General features: G+C 39.2%; 1 protein-coding gene across 2 annotated transcripts in view; it reads right to left on the bottom strand.

The window, feature by feature from the left end:
• PLCL1 (phospholipase C like 1 (inactive)) overlaps window positions 1-18,100 on the bottom strand; it is a 183,367-nt gene that overhangs the window by 155,774 nt on the left and 9,493 nt on the right. The window contains exon 1 of one of the 2 annotated variants that reach the window (XM_041403444.1): window positions 108-201. The exons of the other annotated variant lie outside the window; for it this stretch is intronic. The gene's annotated coding sequence lies outside the window, so the exon portion shown is untranslated. Of the gene's footprint in view, window positions 1-107; window positions 202-18,100 lie in introns of those variants that run through there. 2 annotated transcript variants of the gene reach the window in all.

Raw genomic sequence — 18,100 nt, forward strand, 5'->3', positions numbered from 1 at the left:
CAGGCACTTACAGCATGACATTCTCGGCTGTGGGCAAAGAACTGAGCTGTGCCTTACACATCACCTGATTCCCCTACCCTGGCACCAGAGCTGCCCAGCAATGCTACCTTTGAGGGACTGCATTCCTTCGATCCAGTAAAACACAGAGTCGTGGTTCCCAGAAAGGGGCTGGAAGACCAAGACGACAACCAGCTCAGCAGAATGCTTTGAATTTTTCACAGTTGAGATTTGTCTGCAGTTTGCTGCCTAGAAAATAGGAATGAAATAGCAAAGTTTTGTGCATGTAAGCAAAATTACAGTCCTGCTCACCCAAAAACTTGAGTAGAAAAAAGTATTTTCAGAGACAATAAGATCAAACGGAGCCAAAAATACTCTCATAATGCAGAGAAGATGGAAGGGGCTTTTTGCATTTGAGGGTACACGCTTTTTATTTTACTTCCTTTACACCCCATAAAAGCTTTTTAATGTTAATGCAAACCCATTACTTGTGAAAGTGAGAATACAACAATATCAGTGTGACCTACACAAGCTATGAGCAAATTGAAAAAGCAAAACTGATGCTGACTTCCTTGTGATTGTCTTCAAGATTTTTTCAGCAGATTAGACTGCTGTTAGGTAAACTCTGACTAAATAGCTCTCTTTGAGCCGTACATTCAGAAGTCATTCACAGTGAAGGCCAAGCCAATGAAACCATCTATTGATAATTTTGCTCACTAGCAAAAGTTTGTCTTTTTCAGTTTCCTTTACATTTGCAAGCTTTCAACTCTAAGCTGAAATTTTCCCTATCGGCTACCTACCTTTAGAGAACAAAAAAATTTTAAATACCAAAATCATTCAGCAGGAAAGGTAGGAAAACTAAGTTGCCTTGCCAACATCTGGAGAAAGGTCAGGAAAAAGTTTCAAAGGCATAATTGCACACAAGCACCTACACTTCGAACATCTGACTTTGTGACCTTACTCTAAGACTATCTAAAAGAGCTTTTTGTGTGTCATGTACTATTAGATGGGGAGTCACGTACCAGTTGAGGTCACCTTAACTGGTAGTTTAACGCATATGTAGTGAAAAGCATACAATGCTGTTGTTCAAAGTTACATTTTCCAAAGAAGTCAGAGATGGGGCAATCACTTATAGAAAGCTTGTAAGAATCAGGCCCTGGAACATTTGTCTTTCCTTTCTGGAATCTGTTTCTATTTTTAAAAAATTATTGCACATATAGCCAAAGAGTTAAAGAACTCCTTACCTACTTACACTACACAGCTGATACCTAACCCTCGACCAGGAAACAAAGCAGAGTCCATATCTGATGTCTGCTCTTCCCTGCAGCCTTCCAAGAACATCAAGATCACGTAACAGTATTCAGATCAAGCATGAACAGCAATGCAAGGGACAAGGAAATGAAGAATCATCTCTTGTCATCTTTGTGCTGTAGCAAACCCAGCAGAAGCTGAGTGTGTCAAGAAACAGAATGAGTAAGCAGTCAAGTGGGTGGTTCAATATGTTCATTTTCCTCCACTATTTCCATTTTAAGTGTCAGCTTCCCAAAATGTATTTAATTTGTACTATAAATTTTGATTTTCAAACACTTACCATGCTGTTCAATGAAACAGTCTGTACATACACATATAAAAGGAAATATTGCACAAAACCACAATGATAGAAAAGGTCTTGGTATGGAATCTGTTGCAGCTACATTTACTTCCAGACCTAAAAAATGGTAAAAGGTTTTTTGGCTGGATGGATCTAAAGATAATGAGAAGCAACCCCCCACCATCTTTCCTTCACTATGCAGTCTGCACTAAGCAATCATCCAACAACAGCAGCAGACCGCTGACAGTGTAATTAAAGAGGTTTCTGTAGGCTCTTAATCACACTTCTAGCCTCTATTGCAGCAATATCCTTCTGAGTCCTCGCTAAAGCACAGCACTATGTTGGAATAACCACATTCCATCACTCCAGTTATTTAACCTTTGGGATGTCCTGTAAATGCAACAGAATTAATGAAAATGCAGTCTCAAGATAGCTTCATTGTAACATGCAGAACCCAAAGACGGGCTCCTTGTTTTAACAGATGAAACACCCCTTGCCATAGCCCCAGGAGGAATGACAGCATCGGTAAAAGCCCACTCCTCCCTGCCCCCTGCCACGGCAGAGTCTCACCCACCCTACCCCTGGCTACTTCAGCAATATGCACCAAGTAGTTTAATCAGCGAGAAAGGGGTCAAGTGTGAGAAAATATCCATACCCAAGTGAGCAGGAGAGAATTCAAAAGGAGGGCAGCACACGGCACATGGTCCCCAGTAAATGACCACAGCAGGGGAGTTTGCCAACCTGTACCCCTGCCAGCCCCGTGCCCACCTCAGCAGGCTTCCCACAAGACCACATAGCACTGTAGCAGTCAAGGGTGCCCACTGCAGTCTTGTCCTAGATCTGCAAACCATAAATATCTGCCTACAGCAATAGAAGCACACCCACTGCAGCAGAACCCCTGCGGAAATCCAGTATGGCAGGCATTTGCCTCAACCAAATCTCAGGAGGCTCAGGCTGGCATGGCAGCCAATGAACTCCTCATCTCAGAGGTAGATAAAGACACAGTTCCCCAACACTCCAGGATGAAGCAGTAAGCAGACGAGAACAATCTGTGCACCACCTGTACTGCCAGAACCAGAGGGACAGCACAAAAAGCAGGTTCTCACAAATTAGAATTGTAACAAACAGTAAAGCAACATTTAATCAAAAGTAGGAAAACTCACTGATCCAAGCTCGGAACACATCACTACATAGATAGTAAAGGGGGAGAAAATCCCTAATGATACACTGCACGCCATCAAAACCCATTACTCACTAGCTGAATGGCAAAGTGGAATTCTGCGAGCTTGTCATAGAGAGGGATATACTGTACAAGCTCTAAATCTAATTGTTACTTTGCTTTGGAAATGCCATAAAAATGGTGAATAAATACTAAATAATTGATTGCAGACTTCGAGCTTCAATAACTGCAAAAACTGTTAACCCCCTTGTATTTACATTGTTAAAAACAGTGTCTCTCTTTGTGCCTATCCAAATACTGCTGCAGAAGTGGTGTATTTGAAAATGTACATGGAGCAGACAAAGTTACTCATTATCAATACTATGGTCAGTCCTTCAGGTCTTGTTCTAGATCAAGTATGCACTGGGGCAGAAGTAGTAGTGCATTAGGAGAGCTGCAGTACCCCCTCCTGAACTGCAAAGCCCAGCAAAAGGAACAGGGAGTGACAAAAACTGCATGGGCAAAGTCTAAGATTTTTCTTACCTGCAGACACAGCTCTCTTAGGGGAGTCTTCTGCTTCACTGACTTTTCTTTCCAAGCACTACAGACCAAGTTGGAGGGTAACAGAAAGAAAAGCCACAATTTTTTTCACTGACAGCATGTCTTCCTCCCTGCCCATCAAGAGACAAGGATGATTCACTTCTCTTCTGGTAAGGCTGGAGGACAGCCTGAGGAACAGAACTATTAGGATTAACTGGGTATTCCATAATCAAGTTTTATGAGCATTCCTTCCCTAGCTGTGCAACATATGTGAAACTTTGAGTTTGCTAAGATCTCTTAAAAACTGTCAGCTTTTAGATCTTCCCTGATAGCACTGAACCATGAGTCTTAAATATGAATCAGTTTACATGAACAATGCTCACAAATTGAGAGGGATATCCAAATTCTGTTTGCTGACATCTGCTGCTAAACTCTAGTTCACAATTATCCCACTATTATACTTTAATAATTTACGTTGATTAAAATTATTTTCTCCAAGTATCTGCAACTCCCCTGTAGGCAGTGCATCTGTTATGGTGGTTTCCCATTCATGTTTCCATATTTATACCAGTCAGTGACCTTCCCAGTCAGTGCAGGTCAAGGATCAGCTGAAGCACAAACGCAGGTAAAACTTCTGTATGTGATGAACCTCCTGATTTGAGACTGAAAAATATTCTACTTGGTGGAAACATTGCCATCTGCCTAGCACTCCATTTCCTTATGAGCTGCAAAACTGCTCCTCTTGCAGTACTTCACCCTTTTTATCCTGTTTGTATAAATACTGGACAAAGACATGTAACAGCAGTTGGTATGGAGAGAAGTCAAGTAGTTTAGTCCCCAAATAGATTTTCTATAATTCAAATTCTACCTTGCTGCTGATTCCTAAAAGCTATACCACTTCTTCACAAAATCAAGTTTTTGTTCACAGAACCACAGAAGTTACTCTTTTACCACAAATGATCCTGAATTTTTCAAATGCAATGCTAAATTGTGAGCTTAACAGTTGTCTGCAGGCTCCAGAGTACACAGTGAAACCAATTTAGAAGGTTTTTTCTTAAGACCAAAGTAACTTTGCGTAAGCCTAAATTTCCTTCTCAAGCCACTTAAGACCACTGTGACACTTAAGGCCATTTAGGACACTAGAAAACAGCAAAGACTAAAGCAATCATTCAATTTATTTTTATTTGTAAAGAACAAGTTACTTACTTCTATCTGTTAAAAAACCTCATTAAAAGTTTAAGGATGACACATACCCCTATGTAAGTGACACTCAACGTGCTTTGTTTGTCTTTTTGTTTAGCAGAAGAGTGAGGAGCCCAAGCACACCTTGGAGCTGGGCAAAAGGCACTTGTGCAGTCTGTGTACCCAGAGTGCCAGTAAACTCTAATTATTGACCTTGCTGATGCAGTCTGTGCTCTTCACATTCGTTCAGTCTCCACTGGACTTTAAATGTGTGAAGAGTCATAAACAGATGATCAGCTACATGTGGCTCACAACAGACATGTTCCAAGCAAAGTCTTGACCCACATCATGTCAAAGACACTTTTAGGTCACACAGCATTTCATATTTCTAGTTTCTGCTAAATCCCTCCTTCACACTGAAATCAGAAGAGGGTTAAACAAATGCAACTGCTTGTTTTTAAATCTATATACAGTGATTTTTACATGAATATCTGTGTCAGGCAAATCAGTCTCACATCCTTTCCTTACTTATTGCACTTCTCAAGGAGCCATCACATGTATAAGAACAGCTTTACTGCTGAGTATGAGCTATACGTAGCTAAATTTACTTACTGTTGTGGGGTTTATCCTGACAGTATTAACTCACTCAAATCAGTTTGGACTAGAGCATGCAATTCACTTTTTAACTCTAGAAAATGAGGCCAAATAAATGCAAGATTAAGATTATAAAGTGGTGATAAAATGTGTACATTTTTATACTTTACATTGTATTCTCTGAACATATTTGTCCACAAGCAATGACTTTTTTCACCAATTAAGAAAATTGCCAACTCAGAAAATTAATGTCAGAAAGAGAGGTCTAAGAAGAACCAGAATCATTTAGGTTGGAAAAGACCATCAAGGCAAACTGTAATAACACAGTGGCATTACAAGAGAAATGTTTATGCTTGTTTCATAAATTTATCATTCTCGTTGTGGACAAATAGAAAACCTTACTCCATCTCTGCTTTCTTCCTGCTTTTGAAAGGAACTGACCGCAAAGCTGGGGGTCCTTTTACTCCTTGCCTATATATGCAAAGGCTTTAGATCACAGGGAACATCCCATGGATCAGCAACAAGGCGATTTTACTGAATCTATAGATTTCTCTGTTGCTCATGGCAAACATCAGAGCTGATTTTACTTGCTTCTAGAAATAGTAAGTGACACAAGATTTTACAAAGATGACATATCCAAACCAGGATTTTGCACACATTAACAGAAGATGCAGCACTCAAGAATGAGATTTGTATTCAAATGTTGAATGTGAAGACTGCAAAGATGTACCCATTTCAAACGTTCACCAGGACATTGAGAAGATTCTTCTTTTAACATTAACCATCACTGGTGAGCCACAGGTTTACCAGGTGTTTCCAATCCAACTTTAGAATTGCCAGTAAAATTGCCCAAAGACACTTGAGATTCAAGCAACCTACAGATTAATATTTAGTGTGCATGTGGACAAATTGTTTCAATGCCCCGCCTCAGTCTTATTTGAAAAAATGCCTCCATTATAATCTCTGAAGTCCCATCCACGAGTGCGTAGTGGATTAAAAAAGGCAGTATCTGGCTTAGTCTACTTCTGTAGTGATTTACATCACAAATTCAGTGGGAGATCGTCTGGTTGACGCAGAGGGCAAAGAACAGAGCCAGGCATACATAAGTGGTGCTTTACAAGTCCATTGCCATGATTAAAATGAATAATCCAAGAGATAAGCCTCTCATTTCTCCAAGTACTCTAGTCCATACTGCATCACTCTGCAGCAGAACATACAAGCTTCTGTTTACACCACACAAATTGCTGGGGTAGGAATAAAAATACTTGTTAATTACTCTAGTATTTAGACTAACACCTCTGCCTCAGTGACCATGTTTTCTTCTTCACCTATCTCTGATGCACAGCTGTTGACAAATTCTGAATCTGAATTTTTCAGACCAGTATCATCTAGAATTGTATCGTCTCCTTTTTCTAACATAGTTTTCCCCTCAAAAAGGTCTGTCTAGTCCAAAATTATATTTGAAATTTATTTTCATAGAAACTTGCATAAGAGCAACACAATTTAATAGCCCAAGCTTAGTTATCTTTCCAAGGATAGACACTGCTACTACAGCAGGTCCTACAGTCATCAGCCAAAGCAAAGAGGACTTTGCTACCCTGGACTATTTTGTTTCACACTTTTGTAAAGCTGTCAGCTTTATCATTGTCGAGAGGCTGCTGAGGGGACCAGAAGTCAACCAGAAGCATATCACAATGAGTACATGCTGCAGTTTAAGCGGCAAAGCTTCCTGAGGTTGCTTCAGCACAGCAGCAGCTATCTCTTATTGATGCCAGAAAAACATCCTTTAAACATCATCTCTAATTCATCTTGATCAACATACATAAACACTTTGTAAAAACACTTTCACAAGGTCTGTCTAACCATTTAAAGATCTTCCTTGGATTAACAGCCAAAACCCAAGGTTTTGCTAAATAAGAACATATTAGTACAAAAAAAAAAATCCATTAACAGCCTGAAGTATTTAATTAACAACCAAGCCTGCAGTCCTCCGCTTCCTACTTTCACAACAAAATTGAAAAAATGAAGACAGGAAGAGGAAATAATAATTCATCCATCAACTTTGAAACCTTTCTAGGCCTTGGAATAATGACCAAGACAGTATTTAGAGGAAGGTCCCACCCAGCACAAGAAAAGTTGGCCTCATCCACCTCTCTAAAAACAGAACTAAAAAAAAGGAAACAATCAGTTTCCATTTATAAGATAATCCAAGAAATAAAACATTTTCTTTATGTTTTCAGTTATCTGGATCTTTGAAATACCACAACATGAAATAACAAGCTAAAAGTCATCTTCCCCAAATCATAACTGTGTAAGAGCTACATTATAACTAAATTAATTGCATCTATTTTGACCAATAGTTTCTATAGGACAAAAAATTACCAGTAAACTAACCTAAGGGAGGTTGCTTGTTCTAAACCATCACGTTCTGTTAATTTAATGGTCATGTTAGTGCATTTGTTCACCATGCTGCTTTAATGCAGGAACTACATTTGACATCCAAAATTTTGTAGCTCCCAGGGAAAAAAAAGGAAAGCACGTTAGCTTCCTTTATTTGGAACTGAAGAACTGTCATAACACGCTCTGCAGTAATGTTGCTTAACAAAGATGAAATAAAAATATTTACAGAGTCAACTATTACAAGGCTTGGATCATCAGAAAATAGCTATCATAAAACAAAGCCTCTGGAGGAACAGCGAGCAAAAGGACACTTCAGTACATGAACTCCATGGCAAGGCCAAACACAGCAACTCCAGTGAGGGGAAAATCAAGGCAGTTGGGATGGTCATTATAAACCACTGCAAAATAAATTAACATGAGAAAGATAAGAAATGACACTTCTGAACAAACATCCTCTGAAAATTAGAGACAAAATAATGTTCTATATGCCTTGTCCCTCAGCTGCACAGCAACATCCTCAGCCTTTGTAGCCTTCTTTGCTTCCAAGTGCAATTCCCTACCTGTGAGAGCCTGAGGCTGCTCCTCACACACCCTTAACTCCCTAGCACATCCCCACTGCAGGAGGGAGAGCACCAACAGAGCTCTCTAGACTGTCTCCACACCCAAACAGGGAGCTGCAGAGACTCCACCAGACGTTACAAATTCCACTTCCCTGGCAGCAAGTTCAAAAGGATGGTCACAAACAGCATTAGCAACTGGACCTTGACAAGAAAATACTGCTTAGAGTATTTTGCAATATGCATCTTGCAGAGCTTTTCCTCACACAAAGTATGGTATTTAGAAACAGGAAACCAGTTCCTCCAGAAAATACATCCCCATAGACTACCTGAATAGTTGAAATGTCCACTTTAAAAAAAAAAAATTAATTAATCAGTTGGTTACCAGAAATTGCAAACAGGACCTGAGAATTTCATTGCCTTAAATAACGTTCTGGTGGCAAAAATTAGTAATAGGAAGTTAGTTATGAAAACATTTTCATAAGAAGTACCATAGTTACACCTCTGTCACTCAAATCAAAGTAAGAGTTCAAACAGTTTTTTACATGCTCTAAAGCTCAAACCGCCACCATTTGCTTCTTCAAAGGAAGAAAGAACTGAGAACTCTATTTATATTTTTACTAGTTTTGTGTCATTACTAGAATAGTCTTGAAGGGGCTTTTCTGTGGAAGGAGTTGTTTTAGCTCATATTTCTCCATCTTTGGAAAAAAATTAGATCTTTTATATGCAAAAACACTCAGAAGAACAAGCATCAGGAAGAAATTAAACCAGACTCAATGGCAGAATTTTCAATTGTCACTAATACCCACACTAAACTAGATCTTCTAGATCTGGCTACAGTAATGCAGATTCTTCCCAGTGCTTTTCATATACTTTGCAATTGCACCTTTTAATGAGCTGATTTTTCAATGAGATCTTACTTAGGTTTGACAACCTGCTAAAGTAAAGGTTTTTCTGTTGAGCAAACCCATTCATGAATAAAATAATCTTTGAAGAATAAACAGGTTACCAGTTCAGAATCTGTATATTCTGCAATATATATGTATATATTTATGTCCAATACATAATATGCAGTATCCAGAAAAACGGCTATTTGATGCCCAACATCAAGCATATTTCTCCTGGGGGGGGTCTCTCTTGTGGGAGAAGGAGGTTTCACCACCTTGAAAGTCTAAAGAGTTTTGAGAAAGCAATCCACCTATTCTATGGAAACACATATGTCAAAGTATTTTGCAAAAGCAGCAGAAGTAGGTATTTCATAGACAGCAGATTTCTGTTCACATGGTTGTAACCTTATCAAGCAAGATATATTAGATATATTTGAAAAATAAAGCAGAACTACACAGATTTTAAGTAAAATAATAACAGCTGACTTCTGGTAACAGTAGCCTCTAGTTTTGCTTGGCTACAGAAGTGATCATTCTGAAATCCCTTTCAGTTTGCATCCAAAATAAACGTCTTAGAAAAGTTTATTTCCCCTCCTAAAAACTGCAGGTTGAGATTATATCTCTTCTCAAAAACATGCTTAAAGTAACTCATTATGCTGTTTCATCACTGCAGCTCTTGCCATTGTTTGCTATGAAACTGATTAACATAATGCTATTTGTTTTCTTCAGTTATGTTCTTTATCTACTGAAGTATAGATAATTTCATTCTGAAAATATTTTCAAGGTACTATTCTTCATAGTAAAAACTTATCATTTACCGAACCCATGGAACATAACATTTGGGACTTCTTTTCAAAATAATGTAGTTTTAACAGTGCTGGCAAATTCCAAAGGCCATGTAAGAAGACAACTGAATTCATCTTTGAGACAACTCTACAGGGCAGAGCAGGAAAGAATGAAATATCAGACAGTTCTGATTCCCTACACAGCAGCAGGAGGTCTTGATTTCAGCAACTGGAAATCAAGGATTTGTTCTCTGACTGAAGGGTTCCCAAATAGCCAAGAAATGTAGTTTATAGCAACACCTCTGTCAAGGGTTATTTATGACCTGCCTGAATTACTACACCGCCACAGCAGCACCAGGAGGGGAGAGCAAGTCCAAAGGGAAAGTATCCAACCCAGTGAGAACACAGAGACTCAAAGAGAGCAATCAAATACCACGGTGAAATTGCCTCGAGCATTGAAAAATTCAGAAAAATGGTCAAGAACAATGAAGCCAAGAGAGTGTCATTATTGCACTGAAAAGAAAAATTCTTGGGCTAAAGAGACTCCATCAGTCTGGAAAAATATGAAGCCTAAATAGCCTCAGGACACATTCCAACAAAAGGTGAATGCTGAATACTAAGTAGCATCAGCCTCCAAGAATCTTCAGCTTTTTACGTTGCTTGGGAGAGTAATGTACACAATCTCCACCCTTCTATGCAAAAAGGAAGAAGCACTTGCAGAAAGAGAACATGACATAAATACACTAATATTTAAAGCCAACTGCTGCAGGAAGAGTACCTAACAACTTGTCACACAAAGCAGTATTTGTCATATTTGAGACAAAGGTGTCTACTTCAGTAAAAGCTGTTCCAAAGGAAACAGTGATTTCCCCACCTGTACAGCTGTGACCAGCAGGGAGACTGGGCTGCAGGCTGGGCTGCAGCCAAACAACCCAGCACAAGAGACATTGTGTCCTCTTTAACCTCACCCACAGCAAACACAAAAGAGGTCTCTGACAGTCTCAAAGCCCAGTGAAGAAAAAAATAAATTAATTTCTGTTCTCATATAATGGTCTAAAAGTTATATCCTTCTACAGAGTGATCACAAAGACTCCTCTCATATTCAATAAAATAATCTCAGCTGTTTTTTCTCATTTGTCTCTCCAGCATACTCTTTTTAATCAGCATTGTAGACATACTGCTTTTGGGGAAGAAGCTTATTTTAAAAAACAACCTTTTATTCCGCTGCACAGTGTCCTTCGGGAGTGTCTGCCTTTCTTTTTCTTACCATCAATCTTAAACACACATGAAGGATGAGGTTTTCATCTCTGAAACTATAATACATGAACTAAAGACTCGCCACTATGTTATCACGGCAACAAAAATAAAAGCTTTCAACACTACTCTGGAGGTAAAAGAAATAAACACAGTAACTCCTATGTGATCCAGAGTTAGTTTTCAAGCAAAAACTATCCAGCTTATTCCATATTCTGGAGTCTTGGGACACTGGAAGGGTGTCCTACCAAAAGAGCAATAATCACAGCACCACACTTTTGTTAGATACAGCAAAAGTTTTTAAAAGCATGATAGAAAAAAACACCAGAACTGACTGGGATTCAACAAGTCTGCTGACAACATGATATTGTCATTCTTAGTAGTCCAGTGCTGGCACCATAGTGCAACACTCCTGTAAGTCTTGGCAAACCCGACTGTTGTAAAGGTGCTGCAAGGTGATCTTGGGCAGAACCCCAAACACGCTGAAAGAACTGGGTCAATACTTAGCTTTGATCTGCTCAGGGACAGCACAGATACAAGAGCGACAAGATAAATGCATCAAGTCAAAACATGTCTCAGAGTTGAACCCACACTTAGCAGGGAATGACAATGACAGTGAACTAAATTTTTTTTTCTGATAAACTGGACTTTTATGCGTAGTTTTTACAGCTTCAGTCAAACTGTCTTCCAGTATGGGCAAGGCCACAGACCAAAATCAAGGAGCGGATTTTGAGTTGACAGTAACGTGGTTATGGTGGAGAGTGAGGGCAAAAAAAAAAATCTGAGCAAATATTCAGAGGTTGAGTGCCATCGCTGTGGCTTTTCGAGATATTTGGAAAACAGTGATCACATTGCCAATTGTTTCAAAGCAGACTACATTTAAATCCAACATACAGGGCAAATACCATGATTAGGTGGAAAAAATATTGCAGATAGTTTTTAACTTGACAATGTAATTAATGATCTTCACCATTAACTGATGACTATTTGCTTCGCAGTAAAATAAAATGTTCTATTTTTAAGTGGCAAGATAAGATTGGGGGAAAAAACCAAACAGGAAAGAGCAAAGGTATTTGGCCATAAGACAAGGTAAAGCAGCTATTTAAATATAGCAAGCAGCCTCTGGCAAAGGCTAGAAATACTTACCCAAGGCCACAGTAGGTCCCACTGCGAGCATTCTGCACTGATCCCCTGCTCTACACATCCAGCCTATTCCCCCAAGCTGCCAGATACATTCAGACATCCAAGGCTCCTGTGTTCCTGACTTTCAACACCAGGCACTGGCTTCACAGGATGGACAAAACATGGCTAGCCAGGATGAAGCTTTCACACGTGAACTACTCTTGCTTACAGAAAAAACTACAGAGAAATGTTACGAAAAAAATTTAACTGGGTTCATGAGACCTTATTCCCCCTTCACTGCCCCAGTCCAAGGGAAGGATTTTGTAGGTCAACAAGCCTTTGTTGTCTGTATGAATACATACTTCCATACTATCTCTCTGTATACTGCCACTAATAGATACTCCAACACCATCCTGAATATCCCTGCGTTTTGGCTCTAGGCATACAGTAATTAATACAAACAACAATTTCTCCAGCAGATTATTTATACAGGATTACATGGGAAAGGTCCTTCCGCTAACATTCTACAAGCTCTGCTTTCTCTTTTGGCCGAGTAGTCCTTCCTCTAATAAGTAACCATTCACAACACAGAACATACTTTGAAGTGAGCAGGAGCATGGAATTATTTCCTGAGCTGTTCTCTTCCAAGTGTCTGAATGCTCCTATGTGCAGTTATTTGGCAGTTAAACTTTTCTTCTTGCTTTTCACACCTCTCAGAACAAGGTACAGTGGTGTCCTCAGGGAAGAAGGCACTCAGACAGATTTGTAAAACCAACTACAAATCCATTATCGTAATGACTCAATTAATTAAGCAGTTAAGCATGGCCGGAAATGACCTGCTGGGAGAGACAGTGCTAAACTTCTCGTATAGTATATAAACTACCAAGAAACAAACCCTAGAGCAGCCAACAGCAAAGGAAGCATTAATCATTATTATCACTGGAAACACCATGAAGCTTATCTTGAAAGTTAAAGAACCACTTGAGAAAAGCAGCAATTCTCCCTGATGCATTGCCTGGATTATTTTACTGCTATTGAGCACTAAATCATCACAGAAAAGAGAGAAGCCTGGCATTCTCTGGTTCTTAGTGGCTCATCTGACACCATTAGAAGCTCATTTAACAGCTGTTATGTGTCCAGCCATCTCAGGTCTTTCCAGAAGGATACTAAATAACTCCCTGATGTCTTGAGTCCAATGCTCCTGAAGTTAGCCTCTCCAGTCTTTTTTAAAAGGGATTTAAAATTATAATTGCAATTCAACTGCCACAATCCATACATCCAAGCATGGCAGGTATCCCAAAAACCTTCCTGATGTAGTAAAATATTTTCTACAGCAACCAAAACACATATCATATATGCAATGGTAAAACAGTAAAGACAAAAAAAGTTAAACTAAAAAAGAAAACAAAATAAAACCCACAACCAACCATAACAAACAAACAAAAAAAAAGGCACTAAACCAAATGGAAAACAAAACCCACTGTATTTTCAAAAACATGAAAGAGGGAGGAAATCTTCAAGTTTCATACCTCAGCAAAATCTGGTGTAGAGATTAATGGGTAGCCAAGCCACCTGCAAAGCAACTGATGATATCGAGTTACACAAACACGCAGCATGTTTGCATCTTTTCTACAACATTACTCTTTCATATAATTAAATATTGGCATTCATCCATTAATTACTTTATTGAAGCATAATAAATCCAAAGGGGCAATACAAGGTTATACCCAAATGCTCCCCATGGATTCAGATATCAGCTTCTAATTAGAAACAGACAAAATTCATGAAGAGAAAACGCATTTTGAACAACCACTAAAATACAGGTAGGCATGACAAACAGCCCCCAAAAACACCCAAGCAAAAACCACCACACAAACTATTTTATTAATTCAACTGTAGAGCTGACTTTTTACACACACAGCCAGGAAAATCAAAGAAAAATTTCCCCTGCCCAAACTGCAAGTAACTTGCTATTTTTCTGCTGGGGGCATTCATTGGTCCTACCCTGAAAGATGGCGTTCATTTCTAACTCCCACTATTCAGCACTCACAAAGGTAACGCTCACTTGGGACACCAAGCTCTTTGTCAAAGGCCCCCAGCTAGTCTTGTCTACCTAAGAGCTGTACAGATCAAATCCTACTTTGGTGTAGCAGGCAGAAGAACACACACAACCTCTGGCTACACCTCGGTTCAAGCAATTCTGTTGGCAAGAGGACTGCTTGGTATCTCAGTCTGCCACAGCAGCACAAGTCAGCCTGCACCTCTCCTCCTGCTACAGCAGCTTTCTGCAGGAAACACCAGCTCAGGCTGTAGGTAAGCACACCAGTTCTGCAGCATCCATCAGTCTATGGATGCAATGTTTGCTCTTCTTCATTCTCTGGTTGTTCTCATTCTTATTTTCATCTCCATCTTATAAGAAATGGGCCCATGGCCTTTGTCCACACAGAAACATGTTTTGATTAAGACCTCATGCAAATCACTATTTAGGCACTCTAGTACCAGCTTTCGTTTCAGCTACCTCCTGATGACCATCAGTTCAAAACTTGAGACTTGTCCATACACAATTTTTTAAAACAACTTTCCAAATAAACCATTCCAAGCTGTATTTACAGTATTCCGAAAAGAGTAGGAGACGGAAAAAATATTTCCGATACATGCAGATTATTCAGCAGTAAACCACACTTGACCTGCTTATTCATGTACCTCTGCTGCAATACTGAATTTAAATGGCCTTTTCTTCCTTTTGAAAAGAAGTTGTATCATCCAATAACTACCACATTCAGTTCTTGGATTCATACAAAGAAAAAACACCATAATTTCCCACTGCTAAAATTATGCAATACTGAAAAATTTTGTGCATAAAAAGTCAATTTCACATGTTCTGTGAATTTCTACTATCATGCAAAGTATATACAATACTTATACACATAGATGAAGGGGAAGGTAATAAACTGAGCAAGTGGAACTATGTTCTTTAGAACATACACATATCCAGACACAAACACTTCAGTGTTTTCCTTGAGTAGTATTTGGAGAACTGTTCAATATGTGCTCCTGGCTGCAATATGCCACAACACAAGCTAGAGACATTCTGCAATCCTTGAGTAGGTGTACAGATAAATAAACAAACTAAATGGTATTTCAAATTAAATATAAAGTTCTAGATTATACCCCCCCATTGGTGGATTTCAGCAGGGTCCTATCTTTTGCCTCACAACTGTTCAAAGCAGATAGAAAATGCTGCAAGCCTCTTAGGTTAGAAAGCTGATATTTCTTCTCCTGGTGAACAGAACACTGTGCCCACACTGTTCCTTTCAAATCCTCAAATTTCTCAAAACTATGCCAAATGCACTTGAAGTAGGATATAGCTAGCTGTTTATTCAAGCTGAGAGCTGTGTATCATTGGAGAAGTTAAAAGCTCGTCTGAAGTGAGATACAGTTTCCTCGCTGCAGAGCAGGGCTGTGTGGAAGCCAGGCACCAGCTTTAAGCCAATTTTCTTAAGTAAGCTAAGAAAAACGTGTGGTACTCCATACTGGGAAGGCAAGGTAGTGCTATACAGGATAAGAGTGTGCTCTTAAGCTCCAGGGTTTTTTAGTTATCAGGATTTAAGTCTTGATAATTTCAAAAGGAACAAAACTGCTCTCTTCCCCAGACACCACAGGCACTGCCACAAGCAGGTACAAGTGCAGCTTCCCAGCATCTCGGCTGTGTTCTGCATTGCCCTGTTTAACACGCTCCCAGTTCCTCTCAGTCTCATCTCTTCTTGGTAAACGGGATCATCCATCCAGCCCCAGCTCACCTCTAAACATGATACTGGCCATTAGCCCTGTGAAAGGTGAGCTCTTTGGGCAAAGTCACAAGATTTTATCACAAGTGCTTGTATGTCAGCATTTCACAGCACACGGAGACATCGTTACAGTCTTTACGCTGGTCAATGCAAATGAGGATGTTAACCTCATCTCATTAAATCAACCTTTTTTCCTATCACTTAAGCTTTACCTGCTCCCCACACCCATGCCCCTCCCAGCAGGGCTGCTGAGCCTAAGCAAAACATGATGTTTAACTCACTCACATTTCACTCTCCCAAGCCAAACAATTTACTTATCCACCCCCATCTACTTCTGCAACCCACCTTCTTCTGCAGGAAAATACCATGGTCCTTGGACTGGTCTATGTAACCTATGCTCAGCATGAGAATGTAAAATAATTTAAGTAGTTATAATGGTTAAAATAAAAAATAAGTCTTCAAAGTGGGAAGGTACTGCTGCAGGGAACTCTTTGGCACTCCTCGGGCAACCAAGGGTACCAGGAGAATGTTCTGAAGGCCACAAACAGACTCCAATGTGATGTCAAGATCAAACAGAGATTTGCATCGGTCCATTGAAATCACTCACTTCTAAGCACTAGCCCTGTCCATCAAAGTAGTGTACCTCACTACCATGTAAGAGAGTATCTCCCTTTCATCCATAAGGATGTAGCAAAAAGAAGTGTTGAATATGAACAGAATTGTAAACTGCATTCAGCACACAGATGCCACAGCAGTACTGCCAAGCAAACAAACAAATGTATTTGCTGTGAGTTAAGTCATCTATTTTTTTTCTCAGTTCTAATAAAAACTCAGTCTTTTTTGTGCTTCTAATAAGAACAACTTATCTAGAAATAATCCCCCAAAATTCATTCTTCAGCAGTATTAGCACTGATATTTAAAGTCATGCAGTTTTGCCAAACAAATCTTGCCTAGCTCAAAGTAGAATCAGCATAACATAATTAACCACATTTTAAGAGTCTGAAAAAGAAAATTGTGAAGTAAAATAACAGGGTTTAGTGATTGGCTATTTGTGTTCAATCCAATCCCTACTCCATTGATGGCAATGGGAAAATTGCCACTGATTTCAGACTGCAGAAACTATGTTTATACTGAAAATCTGCACTGCTTTAGGGAGCAACTGCCACTGTGAATCATAACACTGAGGAAGAAAGTCACAAGCTATGTGAATACCATAACTTGCATTTCCAAATCATACACAAGTACAACTGATTTTACATAACACTAGAAGACAAGCCTTCCTTCAGGATACATCCATGTGTATGTCCCAGGACAAACCCATCCTAACCCCTGTGCCAAGGCTTGGGTGTCACCCACAGAGCAAAGCTGGCTCCAGCAAATGAAGGCTCCATTCCCAATGAAGGCTGAGCAGCTTCCAGGCAGTCTGGGGGACTGGGCTCCATCTACCACTGAACACAAAATGTTTGCAGCAAGTCTTTTTTCTTATGTTCCCTGAATTCCAACATCTATTTTTTAGCCAGTGCTCAGAGAATTTTTTATTACACTATTTACATGAGGCAGCCTGTAGGTGTGTCATACTCCAATGGAATACAGTACTTTAATTAAATTATTACATTTGCTAAATTAATGCAATAACCTCCTACATAATCTTGTTCAGAAAAAGAGGAAGGATCTTACAGTAATCCATTCACAGTGCTTTCTCCTGACAGCTCTCGCTCAAAGCGAGGTGAGCAAATACAACTTCTGATCAGATATTCACAGAAGTTGTTATAAAATCAAATTACAAGAACAACAACAACAAAAGTCACATGGGTCTTCCAAGCAAAACTACAGCTTATTAGAAGTTGTTATAAAATCAAATTAAAAGAACAACAACAACAACAACAAAAGTCACATGGGTCTTCCAAGCAAAACTACAGCTTATAAAAAAATTAAATGTGAGAAGCCAGAACTCATCTACATTTATGCCAAGTGTTGCCCATAATGTATTTTGTGTCCTAAGAGAAAACTTAACACTAAGTAAAAATTCTTCTCATTCTTCTATGCAAGTAGGCTAAAACTGACAGAATCACCAAGATAATCTATTTCCTAAAAAAAAAACCATTCCAACGATGGAAACAAAACTAAAACATCACAGTGATATTAAAATTCAATGGTAAGCTTGACTAAATGCTATAGCGGTATGGAAAGCTTAATAGGTGATGCCCAAACAGGCAGAAATCTTCACTTAAGAGAGAGATGCAA

This window comes from Onychostruthus taczanowskii, unplaced genomic scaffold (assembly GCF_017590055.1).
Source record: "Onychostruthus taczanowskii isolate IOZ18803 unplaced genomic scaffold, ASM1759005v1 scaffold20, whole genome shotgun sequence".
Taxonomy (NCBI): Eukaryota; Metazoa; Chordata; class Aves; order Passeriformes; family Passeridae; genus Onychostruthus; species Onychostruthus taczanowskii.